This window comes from Pseudonaja textilis, chromosome 1, assembly GCF_049901715.1.
Source record: "Pseudonaja textilis isolate UNSWEBS1 chromosome 1, rPseTex1.2, whole genome shotgun sequence".
Lineage (NCBI taxonomy): Eukaryota > Metazoa > Chordata > Lepidosauria > Squamata > Elapidae > Pseudonaja > Pseudonaja textilis.
This window is the reverse complement of record NC_141990.1, coordinates 28840962-28863991: the sequence shown is the minus strand read 5'-3', so window position 1 is coordinate 28863991 and position 23030 is coordinate 28840962. Positions and strand designations below refer to the sequence as shown.

The 23030-nt window shown below is 36.1% G+C and overlaps 1 long non-coding RNA gene and 1 pseudogene across 1 annotated transcript; one reads left to right on the top strand and one right to left on the bottom strand.

Moving 5' to 3' along the window:
* Positions 1–265: 265 nt before the first annotated feature.
* Positions 266–2118, bottom strand: LOC148127547 (uncharacterized). The gene is made up of 3 exons (XR_015740944.1): positions 2009–2118; positions 1403–1529; positions 266–348 (listed from the first exon to the last, which is right to left on the bottom strand). It is a non-coding gene; the product is annotated as an uncharacterized LOC148127547 (long non-coding RNA).
* A 6091-nt stretch (positions 2119–8209) lies between these two features.
* Positions 8210–16845, top strand: LOC148127546 (uncharacterized; annotated as a pseudogene).
* The last annotated feature ends 6185 nt before the right edge of the window (positions 16846–23030 follow it).

Genomic DNA, 23030 nt, shown 5'->3' with positions numbered 1-23030 from the left:
GTCATTGGTGGGAGAGAGAGGGGGGGGAGGCAGGGAGGGAATTCTTAACAACTGGTTCTATGGGCATGGGCTAATTTGTGGGTGTGGCTTGGTGGTCATGTGACTGGCTGGACCTGGCTTGTATGTAAATATTATAAATATCTTTCAATGAGTTTCAGACACAAAGAAGCACATACAATCATTTGTAAAGCCAGATAATTTTAATAAGAATAATTGTTTGAAAGCATTGAAAGCAGTAATAATTTTTCTGATGTTTTTTTTAAAGCTTCTATATAATCCAGATTCCATCAGGCATTCATGTCGAAGACAATGGTTTATCCATGTCATGATCAGAAGCATTTCCCTTAGCTGTTGGAAAAACAGTTGGAAATAATTTAAAATATATTGATAAGATGAAATCATTCTTTTTTTAAAATGCAGATATACCTACAAAATATCATACAGTGCAACCTTTTTACATTGTTTCTTTGAATGGATCTATAAAGTCCTAATCCATCAGGGTTGGTTTATGAAGTCATCTTATTCCTTTTTCTGCAGCTTCAGGCTCACTTGTTAAATATTATGGCACATTGTCCCTCCATTCCACTCATAGTTTTATATGGGCAGTAAAGAGGCAATAAATCCATGCGTCTCCATAGACCATTTTGCTTCCAGTGTTAATGTAATGGAAATTCATATTCTCATCATTTTTCTACTTCCTCCAAATGCTTCCTTCTCTTATAATAGTATAATTCCTATTAAATCATGCCAATAATATCTGAAAATATTTCAGATTTCCTTTCCATTCATCAATGGTTCAAGTACACTCAAACCATTGTCACAGTGCTTCCTTTCAGAGGCAATCTGTCATGGGGTGAAAAATTGGTGTGTGTTGTATGTCTGTGTGTATTTGTATGCCTCTCTTTATGTGCATGTTTGTTTGGTTCTCAGTGAGATTCATCTCGAGAGTCAGACTTGATGATGGGGAATGGAGAGATCTTCAGTCCCAAGTCTAAAAATCCTGGGAATATTGTCACCCTGTTAAGAGTTGCCCAAAACCACACTTGTGACCTCCCAGCAAAAGAGACATCTACTCTTTTCAGTGAAGTTATCTAAATTGAAGAGGCCTTTGCAAGTTCAATGGTTGATGCAATAGGATTTAAATTTGCATGGTAGGCAATGATCATCTGGTGGAAACACAAAGGCTTGCTTAGTGTAGTCCAATAGATGCTTCTGTTACATGGATTTTCAGAGGCTAACCCAAGAAAGTTGAGCTTATTTTAGCCACTTGCTTGGTGAATATGACACTGAAGAGGTATATGCTTCTGAAGAGAATGTGCATGGACATAACACGGAAAAAATGTCTGATCCTAATTATGAGACAAAATAAAATGCTATGAATATTTCAGTGTCTGCATCTTACCCTTTGCAGCAAGGCTCATTGACATGACAAAGTCCTATCTTCTTTTCAGAAGAAGCACAGGACAACTTTCTGCAAGTTCCTTTATTTTTAATGCATGCTCTCGAATCCATTATCCTGTCTGCTTTCCCTGGAGAAGAAAGAGAAAGAGAAGCTAATCATACCCTTTGCAAAATTAGTAGATTTGAATTCCTAGGGAAAATGTGGTTACTAAAATGTATTGCTTTAGGAAGAACACTTATAGAAAAGAGCTCCTTAGTAAAAAATAAAAAGTAGAACACCTAATTTTTTTCAGACAATATTTTAATTAGAATCTTAGATTCTTTACATGAAGTTTAAGAAGTTTGGCTATTTATTTACTTTCCAGTTTAAAACATTTGAGTATTGTTTCCCAGTCTTCAAAAAGTATAGAGAAAACTTCCAAGTATATAGTAGATGAAAGCAGTTTATAAAACCAATCCTAGAGTATTAAATAAAGCATGCAAAATAAAGTATCTGATTTCTCATTTAGTTTGGTATGTCTATTTGGATTAAATAAATGTTTATTTCTGAAGTGCCTGGTACTTCAATATGAATGATAGTATAAAAGTTTCATCAGATTTGACTTACCCAGATCAGAAAGAATGACAAAGGCAAGGAAAAAGAGGACACACCAAGCCTTCATGGTTATGGCAAGGTCAAGGCAGCTACTTAACTCTTCTCTAGTCCAGTTGCCCAAAGAAACCTAGAAGGTATGTTGCCTTCCATCTTTTAAATACATCATGGGATGTAGATTTCATTACAAATACCAATGACAGCAAGACAGAAGAAACAATTGGATTGGTTGTTTCTTTCTCTGTATCTTTATGTTAATTGGAAGAAGTGGCATTTTCCTTAAATGGTGAATCTCCATAACTAGAGCTGCTTATTGGCTTATTTCTGCTCATAAAAAAAAGAGTAGTTTAATAGCCAAGTAATTCTTTTACCCAAAAATATCCATAAACCAGCTGTTAGTTATCCTGGATAAAGTTTGTTTGATTACCTTTCTGACCAGGATACATATCATGGTCAGGATATTTCCAAATTGGATTATAGTATCCATTATAAGGGTGTTTTTTCACTAAAGAGTATTTCCATTATTTAGTTTATTAATAAGATCTCTGGAAAACTGAATATTGAAACTAACTGCAGTATGAAGAGGAAAGAAATCAACACTTTTATCACATTGGCTTCTTTTTCATTGATGTGCATAAAATACTGATGCTTTGTTTCAAAGTCTTAAAAAATTATTTTTTAAATACAGTCAGAATTGCTCACAATTGTGTTTATAAATTACTCTAACTGTTCTCTTTTATGTGATATCCTAGGCAAAAGGAGAGAACATTAATTTAACCAGCTCTCATCTGTTACTTTTTGGTTCTAAACCCATCATGAATTCCTTCCCTCTTTTCTATGAGGAACATGGCTTCATTAATTCTTTTTCATTATGGGAGGTGAAAGATAGTAGGATGGTTTGTGTTGTTCCAAGGATGTCTCTTTCCTTGGCATCATATAGCACTTCATTCCTGTCCATATCTCTGTAGCTTTTAATAAACATGACTCCTTCTCCTCCATGCCACTTCAACATCAAGAACCACATATAAAAATGTTTTTTGTTACTATGCTATTCACTGTTATATATTTGGAAAACATAAGAGAAAACAACTATATTATATAAAAGCATGGGAGGGTGGTGTGCAATTTAGTTTATTTACATTTTGCATGGATAGACTGTTAGAATGATATCTGATGCTCCAGGACTTCCATTCAAGGACATCCATTGAATGGGGGAGAAGAAAAGGTGGGAATCTGATGAAACATGCATTACTCATCTGCAATGCAAACTTAGACAAGTAAGGAAGCTTCTGACATGATATAGGTTTTGTTGATTTGCTGAAAACTTGTACCTACCTGTAGTATCTTAATATGGGACATTGTAAGGATGTATTTTGTCCTCTGCTGCTGTGAGGATATACGAACTGGATCCCAGTCTTCCCTGCTTATACTCTGTATTTAGGTCTAGTAGAGAACTGAAGATGATTACAAGTCACCCTGAGGAAAAAGTGAGGAACTGAAGTAGACACACTGTGGCATTCAAACATCTCGCAAATATATTGTCTATATTGGTTTCATACTTTCAAGTATAAAATGAAGACATGATCAAGAAACAGTTTTTCTGTGTTATAACTATTTATTAGAACCACTTATTACTTATCATAAGAGACAAACTCAGTATTATGGGCTTCCGAATATCCATGGCTAGGAAGATAGAGAAGAATTGTCTCAGTTTTGTTTCTGAAAACCTTTTGGCTCCTTTTGGGAAAGGGCTATTAGATTAAGTCATGGAATCAATTAATAACCAATCCATTATCCCCCATTTAGAGACAAAAAACCTACTCTCTAATAAACAGTTTGGTTTCAGAAAAAAACTATCCTACAATCTGCAACTTTTACACTGCAAAAACATATGGACTACACAACCTGATCAGGGCAAAGCAATATGCAATCTACATAGACTTCTGTAAAGCCTTTGATTCAGTGGTACACAACAAACTACTCCTAAAACTAAAATCTTACGGTATCTCTGGACACCTGCATAACTGGATAGAAGCATTCCTGTCAAACAGACAACAAATGGTCAAATTGGGAGCGTTCTATCAAATTCTGTACCTGTCAACAGTGGGGTCCCCCAAGGCAGTGTTCTAGGACCCACACTTTTCATACTCTACATAAATGACCTCTTTGTTCAACATTATAATCAAAATGTTTGGGTCAGATCAGGAGAACAATGCCCAGGCTGTTGATGTTCTTTTCTGGTTCACGTGATCTTAAAATAACATTTTAATAAACCAAAACAAGAGTGGGATGTTTGCATAGTATTAATGTATTTTTGAATAATAAAAAAAAACTTCCCATCTGTTAGGCCTGACCTGAAGCACCATCATCATTTACCTGAATGTCTGGAAGGCATGGCAGGAGGCAAAATACAAGAAACAGTTTATAATTTCTATGCATTTATCATCTTTCCAAAAATATTGCAAATATTTAATTGCAGTACATTTTATGTCTGAAAGACTTTGAAGGACGCTTTTATCTAAATCACCATAATCAGGCTCATTACCAAAATACAAAACTAATAAACAGCAGAAATACAACATATACTGTATTTGTATATCTTGTATTTTTGAGTTAATTTGTTTATATCTGCTTGCAGTGCTCAGTCCTGATGCTAAAAAGGATGATGGCTTTATTTCGCTGATGGTAAATCTAAGTAATTTTGTCATAAAAGAGCAATGGTATTTTATCAACTATTCCGGGAAAAAGTAAATCCATGAAGATGAATTGCATGAAATAAATGGACATATAAGTATAGTTCACAACTTCACAATGCCCTAGATAGATCAAAAAGATTTCTTATTGAAAGGGAGGGCTGAATGCAATGTCTGTGCAATGAATCCTAAACTCACTTCAGTTGAGTACATCTAGTCCAACCCCCACCCAAGCGGGAGACCCTACACCATTTCTGACAAATGGCAGTCCAATCTTTTTCTTGAAAGCCTCCAGTGATGACACCACCACAACTTCCGAGGGCATGGTGTTCCATTGGTTGATTGTTCTCACTGTCAGAAAGTTTCTCCTTATATCCAGGTTAAATCTCTCCTTGTTCAGTTTCCATCTGAATACAAGGAAGACTTGGTTGTAATGAGGGATGACTCTTTGTGAACAGTTGAAGAAAACTATAAGGGATTAAAGTTGAAGAAAACTATAAGGGATTAATGTAAGTATTAAGCATATTATTTAAGGCAGCTAGGTAGACAAGAAAATCAGAATGCTACTTTAGAATGGGAGCTGAGGAAAATAAAATCACCATGCAGCTTAATTATGGATTCTACTTCAAGTTCATTCTTCTATTCATTTGATTCTGGGATTGTTGATTCCTATTTTATGTGGTGGGCACTGATTTTTGAATCAGCAAAGTTGGAAGGCCTTGACATTGTCAAGGTCAAAGGAAACTTAGCCTAATTCCTTCTTTAAATACATACACTGTGTGATTGTCAAGAAATGTTGCAATGCCTCATTTAGAAAACCATAGAAAGTACTTTGTGACTGTAGCACTTTCTTTCCTTCACAAGGCAACATCTTGCCTTTCAGACCTTATTTGTCTGAGAAGACAGTGATCCCACATGCACAATGTTCCTATTGTTTTCAGACTAATGCACTCCATATACTTTTACTTCATTCAACCATCATTACCTCTTATCAGCTGCTTGAGAAGTTTTCCTCATAATTGTTCAGTGAGTCATAACTTATGCTGGAGAATGGGATGAAGGGCTGCTCTAATTCTGAAGGCAACTTCACATGGGATCTAATTAATGTTTTGAGATATATGAGCTGCGGAATGGATGGGGACAATTACTCTTCTCCTAACCACTCATGTTCAGAAGCCTGTGTACCTACTTGCTCCATTTAGCTGTTATGCTGAATCATAATAATTATGCTGGGGAAGACCTTGAACTAGTAAGAGCTCTTCCTCTACTGACCAATAGAAGAGTATAAGAAAGCGATAAGTGTTTTACTCCAAATAAAATATGCTGCAAATCCTGGACAATAACAGGATTTCAGCCCTAACCATTCTAGAGTATAAGGAAATTAAATAAATTGCACACCTTCCACTCTCCTCTTTCCCATAAACTGTATTTATGTGCTGTTGTCCAACTTGCCACAAATATGAGCAATATGCCCAAGAAGCAATTTGGAAATGCACCAAACCTTAATTTCTGCATGAAATTTATGAGGACCCTGATTTCTGTGAGGGGCAACCAAGAGCAGCCTATCTGTGTTACGAATAGATTTTTCTGGAACTGTAAAACCAAAGTTGCCTGCTAAATCAATGACTGGACTGGATGTGAGTCAGCATTGCATTAGGAGCCTCTTTTAGCATATCTAGAAATATATGCTAAAGGAGATGTTCTTGGAACAATAGGAAATCTTTCAATCATCCTACTCCTTAAAATAAAAAAAGCAAAAACAAAGAAATGGTGGAACCCCTGTGCCCCTTCACATCACAGCACTCAGCAAACCACCTGGTCTTTTGCAGAAGGGAAGGGGGAACAGAAAACCTGCTAATTTCAACCTTTCTTCCTTTCTAAACATTTCTGTGGATGAGTACAGCTGGAATAATCTCTGAATCCTTAAAGCAAACAAATCAATTGTTTGTGTATTTTAAAAGATAAGCTGTTGATTGGTTTACGGAAAAACACAATTATTTTGAAGGGTTTTCAGCAAAGAAAAGGAAACAACTGTGCTTGTTAAGCTGCTGCTGAGCAATTGTGTCCCAGGAAATGTTTCCAGTATCCTAATAAATCATGTCTATTTAAGGAACTTAGTAATCAAGATTATCCAGCAGTCCTCAAGAGTTCACCAATTTCCAATGTAATGCCATTACTTAACTTGAAATTATTAGGAAATAATGGTCTTATAGCAAAAGCCTGTTATAGACTAGGATTTAAGAGCATCAGGGTAGGGGAACTATGAGTGTGATTTTTATGAACATGTTTGGTGGGTGGTGTATTATGTATGGAGTTGATTGTAGAGGCAGGATGCTTAGAGTGGTGAGAACAGCTTTTTACTGGTAGATGGATACAAAGAAATGAAGTAGCTGTCCAGCAGCTGAGCTCCCTCTTTTAAAGGAAGCTGTCAGAAATCCCTTGAATTTCCCACCTGTAGTGTGAACCAATCAATTTAAACTAATACTTTTCCTGCCTGACTGGTGGACCAGAGGGAAACCTTCACTCAAAGGTTTCCCTCCTCATTATCATATTCAACACCCCTCTCCTCTTGGAATGAGCATTAACCAAGCAGCAGAGTTACTGGAAGTAGTCACACAGGAAGTCACGCAAATAGTTGTTAAATTTATTTTACCAAATTTTTATCAAAATTTCTCCTCACAGAGAGAGCTGCATGGAACTGTTGTTTATTTGAATGATAATTCTGAGAAACATACAATAATAATTACATTTTTATGTATAAAATAAGTATAAAGGAATTACTTCTATTCTAAATCTTACTGTTCAAGACTTATGGATGCTCACATTGGTCTTTCCAGATTATTACCCTCCGTAGCGTTTCAGATCCTTCCAAAACCATAACCCTCCCCATTAGGTTTATTTGGCTGCTTGGTACTTCAGAATGAATAAATGAAAATATAGAATTGCTCTGTTGCATCAAATTAAAGGCAGTGGTTTTATTTATTTTTATTTTATTTGCTTTGTCAATTGCTTACAAGATAATAAGTATAGGTAAAAACATGGTTATGAATACATGGATAAATATAAGAAAAATTAAAAAAAAAACAATAGGAAAGGAACGGTAGGCATATTGGTGCGCTTATTCACGCCCCCTACAGACCTCTTAGGAAAGGGGTGAGGTCAACAGTAGAAAGTATAAAGTTAAAGTTTGGGGGTTTGGGGAAGAAACCAGAGTCAGGTAGAGTATTCCAGACATTGACCACTCTGTTGCTGAAGTCGTATCTCCTGCAATCAAGTTTGGTGGGTTAACCTTGAGTTTGGATCTATTGTTTGCTCTTGTATTGTTATGGTTGAAGCTGAAGTATTCATTGACAGGTAGGACATTACAATGTATGATTTTCTATACTAGAACACTCTCAAAAGCCTGATACCCAGTATGAAAAGGAAGGACCTAGTAAGACAAAAACTCACACTTAAAGACTACTAGGGAAACAGAATTCCCATAGTCGGAACTGGACATTTCCAAATTAAATTTAAAAAATACATGAAAGGGGAAGCCCTGACCATAGTCAACCAGGATAGCCCCAGCCTGTTGGGACTCAAATGGTTCGCACCGCTAGGAATCGGAGTAACCAGAATAAACAACATCGCTGAGACAGATTGGGAAGAGTACCTGATGAGAGAATTCCAGGACGTCTTCAATGGAGAATTGAGCAAGTACCGAGGGTCCCCTATCTCATTTAATTTGAATCCTAATATAGCCCCAATAAGATTAAAGGTGAGGTGAGTCCCTTTTGTGTTAAAACCAAAAATTGATGAACAATTAGGTAAACTTATCGCACAAGGGGTATTAGAACCAATAGACCACACAAGGTGGGAAACTCCAATTGTGACTCCTATTAAACCAGATGGGTCCGTACATATCTGCGGAGACTACAAGGCCACCCTCAACCATGCGTTACAACAAAGCACATACCCAGTTCCGGTGGTACAGCACCTGTTACATTCTTTGGGGGGAGGTAGAATTTTCGCGAAATTGGACCTTGCGCAAGCTTACCAACAGTTGCCAGTTGACCAGAAACAGCGGAGGCGCAAACAATCGTGACTCACAAGGGGGCATTCAAATGCAAAAGACTACAATTTGGAGTTAGCATGGCCCCAGGGGTATTTCAGAGTCTAATGCAGCGCCTATTGCAAGGAATAAAAGGGGTGGTACCATATTTTGATGACGTGCTGGTATCAGCCAGGGACAAAGAACAACTGGAAGACTGCCTGAGGGAGGTCTTACAAAAAATTAAAGAGGCAGGTCTTAAAGTTAAAAGAGAGAAATGCCAATTAGCCACCAATAAGGTTGAATTCCTGGGATACCTCATAGACAAAGAAGGGATCCACCCCACTGAAAACAAAATCAGAGCAATAAAGGAAGCTCACAGACCCAAAAATAAAACAGACTTACAAGCCTTCTTGGGACTTATTAATTTTTACAATGTATTTCTGCCACAGAAGGCAACAATAGTGGAACTGCTACACAGGTTGCTGGATAAGAAAGCTACCTGGACCTGGAGGCGATGGAAAGAAACTGCATTCCAGGGAATCAAAGACTTAATTACATCAGACTGTGTACTAATCCAATATAGCGAAACCCTGCCACTAACATTAACCTGCAATACATCAGCGTTTGGCATCAGGGCAATACTCAGTCACGTATTACCTGATGGAAGAGAAGCACCGATCGCATTCTATTCAAAAACTCTTTCAAAAGCGGAGTGGAACTACAGCCAATTGGATAGAGAAGCGTTGGCCGCAATAACAAGAGTCAAATGGTTCCACGAGTACATCTATGGCAGAAGATTTTCACTGGTTACAGATCACAAACCTCTTTTAGGAATTCTCGCAGGAAACAAAGCTACACCCAACATATTGTCACCGCGAATGATGAGGTGGTCCGAATTCCTCGCTGCATACAACTACAACTTAATCTACCAGCCAGGAAAGAACATATCACATGCTGATGCCCTGAGCCACTCCCCCCTACGTGAGTTAGAAGATGATCCTGCACCAACCACATCAACCCTACAAATCAAGACATTGGCAAACCTACCCATAACAGCAACAGACATTGTGAAGGAAACCGCGAGAGACAGAATCCTGGCGTGGATTTTAAATTGGGTAGGTAAAGGGTAGGCAGAGACAGCATAGGCTCGGGAATCGGGGCCACAACATACATATACATATACATATACATATATATATACATAATACAACACATTTTGTTAAAAATGAAACCAAAGAGAAAGACAAAACCAAAAAAGCATATATATTTCTAATTACTTAGACAGTGTGTCACATAATTTTTTCTAATATTTATTTCCTATCTCTGGTAAATACTCTTGATCTAACCTCTTTATCTTTTCCCTTCCTTATCTATTTATTCACTGGTTTCTATCTTTTATCCAATTATACCAGTTTTCCCAAACTGTATAATATTTGAGTCTGCCTCATCTTTTAATCTTTGGGTGAGTTTATCCATTTCAGTGCAGTTGTAGACCTTCTCGATTATCAAATTGTCTGTTGGCATCTGATCACCCTTCCAGCATTGTGCTAATGCTATTCTTGCTGCAGTGTTTATGTATAGAATTAGATAATTCATTTCTTTTGCATGTTTACCTTTTATTATTCCCAACAGAAAAAAATCAGCCTTGAGTTCTAATTGAATATTTGTAATTTATCCATATTCTTATTTTTTTTCCAGTATTTTTTACTTTTTGGGCAAAGCCACCAAGCGTGGAAGAAGGTACCCCTCATTTGCTTACATTTCCAACAAAGTGGACTTAAGTTTGGATACAGATTCTTTCCCAGTCTTCCAAATTGATGTTATGTCCTACATTCCTTGCCCATGCTGTCATTGGGCCCTTAACTATTTCTTCTGCCAATTCAAATTCTAGTAGGTAATTATACATTTTGGAAATCATTTTTTCATCTGTTCCCTCTAAAACATTTTCTAACTGATTCAGCTTTACCTCTATTCCAAATTATTCTACATCTTTTTATACCTTATTTTAAACTGTAGATATGGCCACCACTCTATCTTCATCCCTTGATCTCTAAGTTCTTGATTTGTCTTTAGTATTCCTTGGGAGTCTAAAACATAATACTATTTGATCCTTCTTCCAATTTTTAGTGCATTTGGGTGTATCAGTGCCTCCATGATGGATACCCACCCTGGAATTTTTATATAATGTCTATGCTTAATCTCTTTCCAGATTTTCATTAATGAGTTTCGAATTGCATGTCTATTAAGGTAGAAATAAGTCTTGTTTCCAGGGTTCCACATGAAGGCATGTCACCCCGCATGCAAATCATGCCCTTCTAGAGTTAATATTCTTTTATTTCTCAAATTGGCCCAATCTTTAATCCACATTAAGGCTGCCACTTTATAATATAGTTCCCAGGCAGGGAGTCCAAATCCACCACTGCATCTATTATCTTGTAATGCATTCAATTTTATCCTCGCTCTTTTTCCTGCCCACATGAATTTCGTAGTCATTTTATTTAATTCACTAAAAAAAAAAATTGGTCCAATTTTACAGGGATCATTTGAAAGAGAAATAATAGTCTTGGTAAGATGTTCATTTTAATGGTCACAATTTTCCCTAAAACCGATAACTGTATCTTCCCCCATTTTTCTAAGTCTCTTTTTATTTCTTGTCATAATTTTACATAATTATCCTCTTTTATTGTTGAACATCTTGCTGTGAGCCATGATTTCTGTATGCTTAATTGGGTGATATTCATGCACATAGGTGTTGTTTTTGATTGCATGAAAAAATGTGTTAGCAGCCAAGAAATGTTTAAATTGGCAAAAACTGACAAGTCATTCTCCTTCATTTCTGTTTCTTGTTTCTATGTTTTCTTTCTTTTTCTAAGTTTGTCGATCTTGCTAGTATATCCTTACAATTCAGATGGAACTTGACCATAAAACCAAATATGTTTGTCTATTTAGAATTTTTTTTGAAATACAGTAGTAGACAACCCATCCAAGTTCTGATCCAATTCTATTGTTTTAAGTCAAAACAAAATAATGAGAAATAGTCATCCAAACAATTATTATGCTGTAGGAAATTAACTGACTATTGCATGACAAAAGCCTTCTTCTTGATTAGCTTTCTTGGTTTGTATGTTGCTAAAGTATATTAGATGTTTCTGATCAGGATCTACAAGCTACAATACTGAAGTTGATTGACAATGTAACAAAACATGTGCCTGAACCTTTAAAAGTTTCTTGGAATATGTCATGTGTATTATATCAAAGAAATCTTTCAATCTAATTTACTTCACAGAATTGCTATTAGGAAGATTTAGAAAAGGAAGTGCTATTTATACTGCCTTGAGCCCCTAGATAAAGATAAAGACTGTAACACCAGATAGATAGATAGATAGATAGATAGATAGATAGATAGATAGATAGATAGATAGATAGATAGATAGATAGATAGATAGAAATTTCATCTTAAGCAAAATCAAATGGGTTTCTCATCTAAAATATTTTCTATAGTTTGCTGAAGAAATCATTGATGAATATCTCTTTTCCCTAGAGAAATGACCTCTGCCCATCTCACCACCTTGCCTGGGAAGATTGTATCAGCCAAAACTCAGGTGAAGCCATGTGGTCCAGACAAAGCCTACAAAGTTAGTTAAGACTCTCGCCCCTGAGTCCCTGACAGCAATGGGATACATTTTTTACACATGAACAGGAAACACTAAGGTGGGGCCCAACAGAGGTTATAAAACTAAGGGTCTCTCAGCATCTCAGCCCTTTTTTTTCCTTCTTTCTTCATCCAGGGCATGTGATCCTGTCCACCATTAAACCATCTTTCCAAATAGCCTCCATGTTTCCAGTGTCTTTTTCCCCACTTGGAACTGAACCCAGAAGGATAATTCTTCCAATATATTTAAATAGGCTAAGCATTTAATGGGCTAGGATAGCAATCAACCAGGTTCAGAATCCTCCAGGGATCCCTATGGAAACTTCCATACTTTTGACTTAGCAGTGCTTTCAAAGTATCCTATGTGGCATCCCAAATGGGTCCAGTTTTTATTTAAAGAGTAATTTCTGAAAAGTTTAACCCAAATATCATTTACATTTGATTTTTAAGTGTTTTGTGTTATCTGTAGTTGTACATGTGCATATTACACTGAATGACCTGGAATGCCAGCATTCTCATGAATATTAGTTTGTATGTGACAATATCTGAATGGATAAACCAATGAATATTAATATTCATCTAAATAAAATTTTTGCTCTCAGTTTCTAGTCTTGAAAATTAGAAATGTCCCTCTGTGCACTTGAAAATTCATCTGCTATTCACATAAGAATGATCATTTTCCCCTACAGAACTCTGAGATATTCATTATCTCAAATTTTGTAAAATTGTGCTGAACAATTGAAAGTTAAACAAAAAGAGTGTGAAGCACTTGCAGTACTCAAGATAATACTAGGTAATTTCTAGATAATTTCTACCTAATCACATGGAAATTATACATTCGTCATGTTATTAATCTCAGTTTGGTCAACTTTTTCTAATTAGTATTTAATCCCATTTTGATACAGTAAAGGTGTATAATAATTACCAATTACCAATTGCTGTTATAGAGCTTTAATATACAGATCAACAGAATAAACAGTTATATTATTCCAGATTATATATTCAATCAAAATATTTGTATCTCAGGAGAATTGCTTGCACACCATCCAACCATCATCTTTCAATATCTTCTTCAAAACTCTTCAGAATCTTCTACACATCAGTGATTTCAGGCCTATAGACATTCATTTAAAAGAAGCAAGGATTGCAGGTTTAGAAATGAGAGAGAACCATAAGTAAAGAGCAAATCAATTTTGAAAATCCTGGTATTAATAGACAATGTTCTATAAAAGCCTACATCAGTATATTGTTCTAGAATTATTAACTTATTTGTATATATTTTTCATTTGTTATATATTTTATTGATTCAGTTACTCCCATCCCCAAAAGCAGCATTTGTTCAGAATATGTTCTGATATACAAGAGAATTATTATTACTATGGAAAATAATGCAGCTGACTGGGAAAAAAAGTTCATGGTAGAAGGATAAAGGAATGGAAGGACAGAAACCATTCATTGATTGATTATTTTAAAAGAAGTCTGTGGGGAAACACACAGGACAACTAAAGAAGGAAGTATGAGAAAAAGACTTAATGGTGAAGAAGGACAAATCTCATCATAATACTTCAAAGTGATGTCAAATGATAAAAATTAATGCTCAACAGGAATGTAAGAAAGAATCAACTAAAAGGCCAATACAAGTTGTCTATTATAAATGTTCTCTGATGGATTGGGGTAAAAGGAGGACAAATAATAATAAGAGCATCATATTATTAAGACATCAGCTGTTCCCCCATTTTACATGCATCGTGGCACTGGTGGCATTACATTGCTCTGTTGTTATGTTTACTTTGTCACTTGGATAAAATCATCAGATTCTGAAGAAACTTCTGCTCTCTGATAGTGTCTAAGGAGGAAGTAAAAAATATTCTAAAAAGGAGAACAAACTCTTAGAAAACTATAAAAATAAGAGTTATTGTTAATTAATTCATTGTTTAGAATCAAAAAGGGGACCAGCCTGGGGAAGTTATGTTCCCACAGAGTAGCCTATGTCCAACCACTCTTAAATTCTGTTGATCCTTATCTCTCACCAAAATAGCACTGAACATTAGTTGTCTAAATTCCTGTGCATAGGCATGAACAATAAATTAGTTTAACTGAAACTTAACATGTGGTCCTGGTCTGACAGATGTAAATGTAAAGTATTGATATAGGTATTGGTATAATTATAAGGCTGCTCAGTTAGAGACCAATTATGGGTGGTTTACATTACTGAGAATAAAAAACAATCATTAGACTGCATATATGTGGAGATACTAAGTACAAAACATAACCCAAGGGCTATAGAGCTCCCTATTCAGGATCCTGGGAAAATAACTAGGTTCTTAAAGACTTCCTCAATACCTCAATTCCTCATTACATCAAAGAGATATGCATCTTTAAAAAAATACAAAATGATTTTAGTAGTATTTAAATTAAAAATGTTTCCTGGCAATTAAAACTATGGCATTTGTACTGCTGCAAGGAAGATCAAAAATTACTTCTTCAAATATTTTCTAATATTTCATGATTTTTTAAATCTTTTCTAGCTTTATGTTTCTGTAGTTTTTAATCCTGCAAAACATATTTCTTTAATAAAAAAATTGTATATAAAAAGACACTGCTGCATTTGTTTAGAGCAGAATTAGAGTCAGGTATAGAATATTGACTTACCATTTACAGCAATGCTGAGCACCAGAACATATTCCTGGAAAAAAATTCCAAGCGTAACACTCAGAAGCACAGTAGCCTCGATGTGGATCACAAGGACGTTTAGCATATTCTTCTGCTGATTGTGCTGCGTAAAAAAATGGGGGAAAATACCATTGGCATTTTAGAATCCATATTTATTTATGGATTTACTAATTATATTTTATTCTTCTCATAAATCTTACATGTTTCATGATTTACATTCATTTTACAAATAATAATAAGCCCAAAATATCAACAGCAACTGCTGCTGCTCCCCATTTCCTAATAGCACCACAACAAATTGTAATGATTACTACATATTGATTTTACAGCAGTTAACTTTGAACGTAACTTAAAGCCATCCCTATCTATTGGCCCTGATGGATTATGTGCCTACTTTTTGCAAAAGCTTGCTACTGCCCCAGCCAAACCTCTTAGCAAAATCTATGAGATATCTTTCAGAACCAGCTCCCTGCCCAACTTATGGTCATTAGCCGTGGTCATACCTATTTTTAAAAAGGGAGACCCTAGTCTAGTAGAAAATTACAGACCAATCCCACTGTGTTGCATCATTTCTAAAGTCATGGAATCAATTATAAACCAATCTATCACCCTACATTTAGAAACAAACAACCTACTTTCTAACAAGCAGTTCAGTTTGGAAGGAAAAAATTGTCCTGTAATCTGTAACTTCTACACTGCAGAAACATTTGGACCACACATCTAGACCAGAGTAAAGCAATAGATGCAATTTACATAGACTTCTGCAAAGCCTTTGATTCAGTGGTGCACAACAATCTACTGCTGAAACTTAGTTCCTATGGCATCTCCAGACCCCTGCACAAGTAGATAGCCACATTCCTGTCAAACAAGCAAAAATGGTCAAAATAGGGAAGGCCCTATCAAATCCAGCACCAGATAATAGCGCTGTCCTCCAAGGCAGTGTCTTAGGACATACTCTCTGCTTTACATCAATGATCTATGTGACATTAAAAGCAGCTCTGTTCTCTTCTCCGATGACGTAAAATTATTTAACACCACCAGCAATGCTGCTGCCCTGCAAAGCGACCTTGACTATGTATCAGAATGGTCGCTCAATTGGCAACTCCAAATTTCAATTAACAAATGCTCCGTCCTACACATTGGCAAAAAAAATCAGAACACCAAATACAAGTTAGGTGGAAGTGATTTTGTAGATGACCCTCACTCTGTCAAGGACCTAGGAGTGCTCATCTCAAATGATCTAAGCCCCAGAGCTCACTGTAACTGCATTGCCAAAAAGGCTTTAAGAATTGTTAACCTTATTTTGTGGAGCTTCTTCTCCAGCAACATTGAATTGTTAACTACGGCATACAAAACCTTTACCAGACCAATTTTCAAATACAACTCGTCTGCCTGGAACCTGTACTGTATATTGGACATTAACACAATTGAACAGGTTCTGAGGAATTTCTTGAAAAAAGTACTCCACTCCTCCACTCACAATAGAAATCCCTATGCTTCCAGGCTTGAAATTTTGGGCCTGGACAATCTGGAACTGCGCTGCCTGCAGTCTGATCGAAGCATAGTTCACAAAATTGTCTACTATAACATCTTGCCTGTCAATGTCTTCTTCAGCTTCAATCACAATAATACACGGGCAAACAACTGATACAAACTCGATTGCAGAAAATACGACTTCAGCAACAGAGTGGTCAATGCCTGGAACACCCTACCCAACTCCGTTGTTACAGCCTCAACCCCTCACAGTTTCAACCTCAAACTGTCTATTGTGCACCTCACCCAATTCTTAAGAGGTCCTTAAAGGGGATGTGCATAAGCGCAACAGCGGGCCTTCCATCCCTGTCTTACTGTCCCATTTATCTTCCTTTGTTCATGTTTATGTTCATACCTATACTTGTTATCTAGGGACAAAATCCCTATCATTCAATAGTTATAGTGGAAGGCAGCTTTACTTGGAACAGCTTAAATCTTGTGACAAAACTTTTAATAACATCAAAAATATCTGCCTATCCCCATTCATTGGGAAGGACTTGATAGGGAGATAAAAGTGCCAAATCTAGTCTAAACATTTGGCTGACTATCCAACAAACCAATAATAATAAGATGTTGATGATGGTGTTGATGATGTACTAGGAAGTGATATTAGCTAGCCCATTCTCACCTATGGAAATTGGATGGTTATATAGAAACTGCTAGTGAAGATGATAGTATATTGGCACAGCTATTTAAAATCCTAAAAGATTATGCTGTTAAACTGCTGCACTCCAGCACTCCAGTATTCCAGCATATTTGGAATACTTAACAATGGGCACAGGATTGGAAAAGGTCAGTTTACATTCCAACCCCAAAGAAGGACAGTGTCAAAGAATATTCAAACTACTGGGCAATAGTGCTCATTTGACACGCTAGCAAGGTCCTGCTAAAATCCTACAAGCTAAGCTTCAGCAACATGTGAACCAAGCACCTCCAGAAGTGTAAGTTGGGTTTTGAAGAGCAGAGAAACTAGAGATCAAATTAATAACATTCACTAGATTATGGAGAAAGCAAGGGAATTCCAGGAAAACATCTACTTCTGATTCATTGACTATGCTAAAGCCTTTGATTGAATGGATTGCAAAAGTATAGCAAGTTCCTAAAGAAATGGGAATACTGGACCACCTTATCTGTCTCCTGGGAAACCTGTATGCAGGTCAAGAAGCAACAGTTAGAACTGGACATTGACCAATCAATTGGTTCAAAATAGGGAAAGGAGTATGAAAAGGATATATATTGTCACTCTGTTTATTTAACTTATATGCAGAGTACATCATGCAAAATGCTGGACTGAATGACTCACAAGCCGCAATTAAGATTGCCAGGAAAAATATCAACTATCTCAGATATGCAGATGATCCTACTCTAAAGGCAGAAAGTGAAGAGGAACTAAAGAGACTCTTAATGTGTGTGAAAGAGAAGAGTGCAAAAGTTGGCTTGAAATTAACATTAGAAACTAAGATCATAGCATCCACTTCTATCACTGCCTGGTAAATAGAAGGGGAAGAAATGGATGCAGTGACAAATTTTATTTTCTTGGGCTCCAAGATGACTTCCGATGGCAACTACAGCCATTAAATTAAAAGACTCTTGTTCCTTGGGAGGAAAGCTATGGCAAACCTAGGCAGCATATTAAAAAGCATAGATTTGCCAAAAAAGTTTTGCAGAGTCAAAGCTATAGCTTTCCAAACAGTAATATATGCTGGTGAGAGTTGGACTCTAAGGGAGATAGAACACCCAAAATTGGTGCTTTCAGATTATGGTGTTGGTGAAGTCTTTTGGATTCATGAATTCTCTGAGCAGTTTGCCCTTTTTTTAAAAAAAAAAACTTTTTTCTTTTTCTTCCAGCATTCCTGGGGTATACATAATAAATAACATAAAATAATATTTTGTGAGTGTATCTTCAGGCATTCATCTTGAAAGATTTGCAAATGAGTCTTCCCATAGATATAATAATGTTTAACAACACAAGTTTTCCTAGTTTTCAGGAGATGTCAATGCTTTATGGATTTGGCATATCCAATAAATCAGGTTCATTTTGTGATTAAGCAGAACAAATATTTGTTCAGAGACCAGCCTCAGGATTAAAGTCTGAAAATACATTCACAAAATAAGATATTATTTTATCTTATTTATTATGTTTTCGACAGTCATCTCTCTCAGATATGATGGGAGAAAAAGAAAAAGGATGTTTTTTAAAAAGGGCAAACTACAAACTACAATAATGCATAGCATTGTTACAGAAGACCGGTAGATATGATCCCCATGACACATTTCTTGTTGAAAAAATGGAGTGGGAACACCCCTCTTAACTTTTGTAAATTGAAAGACCCTCAACGCTCTTTGACTGGTGCTCAATACCCAAAATAAAATATGTAAAGAATCATTGTGAAAAGCATTTGAGATTAATCTCAAGTAAACTACTCCTCTAGACCATCTGGATCATTTTAGTTCTCTCCTTACCTGTGACTGGCTGGTGGGAAAACAAGAAGATGGCAACAAGGAGGAGAAAAGCCTTCATGGCTGAAGGTCAGAGCAACCAATTCAAGAGGCAGGAGACTCTGTTGGATGAACTGGGACTCAGCCATTCTTGGCTGGGGTTATTTATGAAGCTTTAAGGAACACAAGGGCCAAAGGTGGCTTAATTTTTGGCAACCTGGAGGAATGACATGTGAAAGCCAGCAAGAATTCTAGGAAAGAAGGGAAGGTAGTAGGCAGTTAAAAATAGCTGCATCTTTTTAAGGCTAATCAGATGTGTAATGTAGCCTAGCTAAAGCAGTTTATTTTGTTTTTCTCTCTCTCTCTCAGCCACAAGAGGGAGCATCAGTACAAAGAGCATAATAACATGAAAAATGCTCAGTTATCATGAGTAATTATAATCTAATTTTAATAGTTTTAATGTTGTAAAGCTAATAATAAAAAGTTCATATTTTTCCTCACATACAGTACCGTTTGGTTGTTTAAATACTATAACATTGAGAATGACCTTTCTCTCTGATCTACAACTCTTTTGATCTTTTTTATTTAATAAAAACATACTTTTAGGCCGAAGATTGCTTGAATATAAATAGGAGGAAATATAGCAGAGTACTATTCAATATAGAAGTCCAGCTTCAGTCCTATGTTTCCTTTTCTCCAGTTTAAAGCATTTCTCATAGGGGAAAGGAAGGTTATCTCTAAATAAATTCAGCAAGCGCCTTAAGATTTAAAAATATATTTGTATTCCTTTATTTTTAACACAATAGATACTGCTTTCTCTGGAAATACAATTAAAACGCTCTGTGTTCCATCTCTTATCTCTTTTTATAAATAAATCATTAAAGCCTTGATATTTTGTCTTTGTTAAGAAAAATCAATTAAGAATTACATTTATAATTTAACCTTGATCAAATAAGACAACTTTACTATTTGTTTTTTTTTTACTTTAAAACTGTTGCTTTTTCATCCCTTTAAATAGTGTCCTAAAAGTTTATTTCTTTTCATTTTCTCATCATCCTTTATAAAAGAACTCCTTTATAAGTGTGAGTGTCTCTTATGTTAATCTAAGGTAGAAAGTTACCCAAGCCACTCTTCTGGTTTATTATTTGAGTGTTCCTTTTAGTTATTAAGACATCAGCTTGTTTCATTTGTAAATCCTGTGTAACGTCTTTTTCCATATCATTACATAGTGTGACTTGTCATTTTAAAATCCACATTCAATAGTCTCAATATCGGTGATATTTTCCTTTATTTCTAATTTTAAAACCCTTTTTACGGTAGCAGGCAATATTAGACAATTTCTGAAGGAGTTTTCACCAAATATCCTTAAATTCTTTCTAAATTAAAATACTTTTCTCTTTCTGTATTAGTGTATCACTTATCCTTTAATAATGGCCTTCGAAGCTCTCTTATAATATTTTTCTTTAATTCACATTTTTCCATTGGAAGTTTTTTTAATGCTTAGCTTCAACATCTTCATATATATTTTAAATAGAATTTTAAATGACCCACATATCCTTTGATTCCCAACAACTTGGTACATTGCATTTATTTTCTGAAGTAAATCTACAGCAGGGCTGTCAAACTCATATCGTCATGGCACCATCACATGATGTATCAGGACTTTTCCCCACTTTTCTATACCAGGTCTGGGTGTGGCCAGCCCATGAGGCATCTGGCCTGCGGGCTGGGAGTTTGACAGCCCTGATCTACAAGATTCCTGGCTTACTTACTCTTTGTGGATACTCTTGGCTCATTTTTAGCTTATGGTTGCAACTGTCAATTTCAGCTTAGGCAATTGCATTTCCCCTCACAAATTAGTGAAAAGCTCTGAGCAGGTCACTCACCATAGAGAAATATTCCTATGATTGATCCAACAATGGTCTATTAAGTCAATAATCTATCCTCAACACAAGAAATTCAAGATCCATTAAATTGATTTACCTGCTTTTAGTATAGAATAGATTGAGTTGGAAGGAACCTTGGAGGTCTTTAGTCCAACTCCCTACACAGACAGAGAACCATATACCATTTCAGACAAATGGTTGTCCCATCTCTTCTTAACAACTTCTAGTGTTAAAGAATTCATAACTTCTGGAGGCAATTTGTTCCACTGATTAATAGTTCTAACTGTCAGAACATTTTCCCTTAGTTCTAAGTTGCTTCTCTCCTTGATTAGTTTCCATCCATCTTGTCCTGCCCTCATGTGCTGTGGAGAATAGTTTGACTCCCTCTTCTTTGTGGCAACCCCTGAGATATTGGAACATTGCTATCATGTCACCCTTGTCCTTCTTTTCATTAAACTATACATACACAATTCCAGCAAACGTTCTTTATATGTTTTAGCCTCTTTGTTGATCTTCTCTTCACTCTTTCTAGAGTCTCAACATCTTTTTTACATTGTGGCAACCAAAACTGGATGCTGTATTCCAAGATATTATACACTGGTGTGAACACTTCACGTGATGTTGAATCTATCTCTCTGTTTATTCAGCCTAGAACTGTGATGGCTTTTTTGGCAACTGCTGCACACTGCTGGCTCATATTTAAATGACTGTCCACTGGGACACCAAGATCCCTCTCATAGTTCTACCATTGAGCCATGTTCCACCTATACTAAACCCAGAATTTCTCTCAAATTCTGGAAAACTGCTGTCTTGTCATCCCTAGCCCTTATTTTCTCTAGGCTGGCATATATAATTTCTTTAACTGTATTTCATATCTTTTTGTCTCCAGGCTTTTAATCATCTTAGTTGCTCTTCTTTGCACTTTTTCCAAAGTCTTAACATCTTAATTATAATGTGGTGACCAAAAGGGGATACATGTTCCAGGTGTGGCCTTACTAAGGCTTTATAGAGTGGTACTAATACTTCACATGATTTTGATTTTATGCTTCTGTTTTATACAACAAGGGGTTGTATTAGAATTTTTGGCTGCTCTTGCACACTGCTAGCTCATATTTAAGTGATCATCCACCAGATTCCAGGGTCCTTCTCAAACTTACTGTTTTTGTACCAGTTTCTCCTAACCTGTACTTTTGCCTTTGGTTCTTCCTGCCTAGATGTAAAACCTTGCTGTTCTTCACATTAAATTTCATTTTGTTGGATTATTCAAGTCTGTCAAGATTTTTTTGGATCATGAGCTTTTCTTCTGAGGTGTTGGCTATTCTTGCTAGCTTAGTGGCATCTGCAAATTTGATGTGGCCCTTCTGTTTTTCCTCATCTCAGTGAAGACATTGAAGAGTACTGAGCCTAAGACAGAACCTTGTAGTAGCTCATTGCTTACTTCTCTTCATGGAAATGTAGTACCATTAAAGACTATTCATTAAGTACAGTTTGTCAACCAGTTACAAATCCATCTGGTGGTGATGCTATCTATCCTACATTTTTCTAGTTTACCAAGAAGTAGATTGTGGTCTATTTGTGTTGTCATTTGTTTATTTTCCATTGTTGTGTATGAAATACTTGTACATCTTTTCAAAGTGTTAAATACAGCCAGAGTTGCTCTCGGGTGTGTTTATAAATTACCCAATTACTGTTCTCTTGTGTATAGTACCCTAGGCAAATGGAGAGAAAATTAATTTTACCAGTTCTCATCTGTTACCTTTAGCTTCTAAAACCACTGTGAATTCCCATTCAAGGATATAAGAAGAAGAGGTGGAATATGTTGAAACATGCTGTCAGATGGTGCTCCATTCAAAATCCAAGAAAGACATGATTAGACTCCATTGTTGTGGAGAAAAGGAACTTTTACTGGAAATCAAGTGGTAGCATCAAAGGAATTCTAGATCTGAGGATTTACGCGTGAAAAAAACCTACACAAAGTGATGGCAACATTCACACCCACCATAGTTCAAACACTCCATCCAATCAAAGATGTGAATAATGTCATGTGGGACATCTTCAGATGGTGATGCAGACATCTGATCGTTGATCTTGGCCTATTTTGATAAAGAGCTACAATTGCTCAGTAAGC